This window comes from Arachis ipaensis, chromosome B03 (assembly GCF_000816755.2).
Source record: "Arachis ipaensis cultivar K30076 chromosome B03, Araip1.1, whole genome shotgun sequence".
In the NCBI taxonomy this organism is placed as follows: Eukaryota; Viridiplantae; Streptophyta; class Magnoliopsida; order Fabales; family Fabaceae; genus Arachis; species Arachis ipaensis.
In genome coordinates this window covers 8,472,631-8,476,904 of record NC_029787.2, presented here as the reverse complement: position 1 = coordinate 8,476,904, position 4,274 = coordinate 8,472,631, and positions in this window count along the sequence as shown.

Here is a 4,274-nt window from a genome sequence, read left to right as displayed (position 1 = left end):
ATTAATTACGGACAATATAGGGAGCACTTTATACGCAGGAATCAGACAAAGTTAAAAAATTTGAAGAAGAAAAAGTTCCTGCCTTTGGAGTATAGCGCGACGAAAATTAATAAGAAACAGGTACTCAATAAATGCAGATCATGAAATGAGATCAATCAGCAACTAAGTAGTCTGAAGACTAAAAATAGCATTCATAATAACTTAGTTTAATTACACCTGACATAAGTATGACTAAAAGAAGATAAAGTATCATTAAATGTAATTCACAGTAAGTGTTGAAGCAAGTATGGAAAATGAAGTTTATTAACTCCAGGTAGGAATCTGTCTTGTCACGAGAGATTCACAGGGTTGAACAGGATGGATAGGAAAGAATAGAACAGATATAAACTAATTAATTGCGTTGAATCACCAAGCATATTGAAATGGAAGCAATATTAGATGAATGGGGAAGTCGGATGGATGTATCATACATGGAGAGATGCATGGGAACCAAGCAAAAAAGGTACGAGAACGTCATAGTAAAAAATGAGCGCTGTGACAGATTTTAAAAGCGTTGATGTATATGTAAATGTATTTGCAATGAAAATGCTGGGCTAACAGATAAGCATAGAAGTAAATAACAAATGAATAAATTTGGGAAACAAAAATTATTAGGAGCAAAAGAATATACTTGGCAGCCAAAAATAAATCGGAGGATGCGTAGAGGCATTGGTTGATTGCATCTACTCGGTTGTTAACCAGTTTAATGATCAGCACCAAATCTGAATAGCAAAAGTTACGTTGCCAATGTTAGCTTAGCGGGGGAATTCAGCAAATAGGAAGTCATGGCCTAATAAGCTAAATGTATTCAAGCTAAATCAGATTGTTAAATAGGTAAAGATATGCAACCTAAATCAGATTAGTAGGGATCATCAATAGTGCACCTTGATTTTGCCATGCATAAAGGAACATTTAGTTATATAAAAGCATGATTGTATAAAATATCGACTGATCAGAACACAATCTCAGGAAGAATAAAACTGACATGTTGCAATAGGCAAGATTATGATGTGCACAAAAGTTAATAGATTGGTACCTCATATGCCTCAGAAGCTTGGCGACAATAAACAGTTCTGCCACCTTCGAGCGAGTACAACTAATCCAGGAGTTCAAACACTTCACTGCATGGTTGATGAACAGAAGCCCAAATTGTTCTTCGATCTCTTGCCAAAGCACACATTGCCTTAGTCCCAATTAAAAACGACGCACTGCAACAACAAGACATGTAAAACTTTATCTGGGCTAAGAAGATCTTTAAAAACTTAAAAGAGAAAATCAAAACAGAGAACACATGAATTCACCACATACAACTCTTTTTCTTTTAGCGCATGCTATCATGTCTATAATTACCGTCCTATGCAAGGTTGATCAACATTTAAAAAATATTGCCAAAATTCATATTGGGTTTGTTAAAAATCTGTTAAAATTTTTTAATTTTAAAAACGAATCAGTTTTTTTTTTTAAACTATGTTGTATATCTAAAATCTAAATCTTAAATCTTAATTTTTAATAAACAATAAAAAAGTGATAAATAAAAAATGGATCTTAATTTATATTGGCTCAATAAAAAGTGGTTTTTTATGTTTTTCCCCGAAATCAAAGTCACGGTGGATTTGTAGTTGTAAAATAAAGATATAACTACATACAGAGACTGAACTAATAAATCCATAGAAATCATTGTTGTGTTAGATGAGTCAGTTGACAAATGTCAATTTAACGATTCTTTAATATGTCATATGGCATATGTGGCTATTTAATCGTCATTTCATATATATATAGGTTCCCTTTTTTTAGTTTTAGGGTACTCCGGAAAACAAATCCAGTGGAGACGGGATGGGGCCTGTAGCTCAGAGGATTAGAGCACGTGGCTACGAACCACAGTGTCGGGGTTCGAATCCCTCCTCGCCCACAACCGGCCAAAAAGGTAAGGACCCTTACCTCTGGGGGTAAGAAAATCATGATCGGGCTGTGTCCGAAGAAGGATAGCTATACTGATTCGGTATACTCGAAAGACACCCTGGGTACAATATTGACGATCTAACAAGGATGATTCTCAGTAAATTTCTACTGCCTTTAATTATTAATTGCATCACCCTAATCTTTACTACAAGAAAAGGATATCCTGTGTTTAACTATTAGTGAGGATGAATAATATTTGATGGTATTATTATAACTATGATCATTATAGGCAAAAAGCACAGTTGACTAATAACCTGCGCAGTGAGAAAAGCAGCGCCAGGAAAGCATATATCCTCGAAGTTCATTAACTAAGCATTGCCGCACAAAAGCCGGAGCTGCAGCGCAAAAGATGTAGCTCAAAAGTGGATGGTATTAACATATGCGGTCAACGAAATTAGTCGGAATCAACAAATGGGATAGTCCGGCATTAGTTGAAACAAAAGATTTTTCCATGCATGATGTTGGAAAATGCGATTTCTCGAACAACACAAACCAAGCATAGCATCAAAACCGTCGGAGGGGGTTAAATTTGTGAGAACAATGAAAAAAATAAAAAAAAGAAAAAAGAAAATAACAATAGAAGGGATGAATCAGGAATTACCGAGGTAAAATGCAAAATGAAAGTGTCCTGGCCACGGTGAGGAGCAAGAGCCACAATAACGGCGAAAAGAAGGACCGGCGGTACGATCACATAGAGGCATTGCTGTGCCAACCTGTTAGCCGTGAGCGACGGCCGAGGCAAGGGTTTCAAGCGGATACGAAATTAGGGGGGGTCGTTGCAGTAGGATTAGGTCATATCTTATGTGTGGGCCAATGCAAACCCAAACCACAGTTACAAATGCAATAGATTGGGCCCATGTGAGGAGAAAGGGCCGGTTATGCCTGAAAGAATCATGATGCATCTATTGATGCATTTGGATTGAAATGGCGGGTTGAAAACGGCAGCCCAACGGAACAGGCGGGCTGTGACTAAGTTACGATATGTTGCAAAGAGAGGAAAAGTAACCGCAACACAAGGTACTTGGCCAAACCAACCATTATCATAACCACCAAATCCAGGTCTAGCATCACCAATAAACAATACCCAACACGTTACATGATAACCAGGGAATAAAAAGCGGGATTTATAAAAGATAAATAAAACATGAAACATTTATCAAGAGACATGGAGACAAAAGTTCTAAATCATATCAAACCCATCAGCCCCCGGAAAATGATGCATTAAACTCGGGGGCCAAAACTAAATACTACAATTGGCAAACCACCAACTTGTTCAGCAAGTGCATACAAAAAACTAACTGGATCAAAGAGGAAAACACATCGCGTAAAAGAACAACACGATAATCAGCAATAGTCAGACTTATATAGAAAACCCCATGCACCCCCTGATGTAAACAACTCCAGGCCATGTAATGCTTCCAATAAACTTCACAACTCCGTCGTTCAGACCAATGGAGCGGAACTAGGCAACCGAAACAACCTCATCAAGCGACGCCGCAGCACCGTCGAACCCGCAGACACAGTGGTTGATCCCGAGGAGATCGCGGCCTATCTTCAGAGAGGGTGTTTCCGTCATGTTAGCGACACCAATAAAGTGATGTCGACCCCACGCCATTGCGCCAACATGGCTAAGGTTGATGGTCATGACATGCACTCCAAATCTCAAAGCGGACCGCTCATACGTTACGAAATCTACATAATCATCGTGGCCAATCAAGGTGGGATGATCCAGACATGCGCTTGCGCCTATCTCTATCTCATCCCACGCGGAGTCCATAGTTTCAAATCGAACCACGAAAACCGGTGTCTTCGTGAATCTACCTTCACAATTGACCCAAAAAACCCGGCTGCTGACTACGGCATACCCACTGCTCAGTCTATCGATCATTGGCGGGGTTCGGACAGCGCTACTCCACCGACTCGTAGTCGAAAGATACATCTGCACATCGTATCCAGGACTTGCCAGATTACGCTTCGTCAAACTGAGAATCTTATAAGCATCACAACCCACCATGCTGAGAAAGGCATCAGCAGAGCAGTCGTCACAGTGGTTATAGTGGTAACCGTCAGACCTCTAAGAACCCAACGGATCCCAAGTGATCAATGAACTCGAACGACCGTCTATTGAGAATCTTGCACATACCTTGCCGGAGTCTGTTCCCACCAGGGAAAACCAGGTCCATTCCAGAGGAGCCGCAACCGAAATGGCTACACGAGTTTCGAAGACAAACATGGAAAGCCTCCCACAATCAGCATCTCTCAGGGGGTTGTCCAAG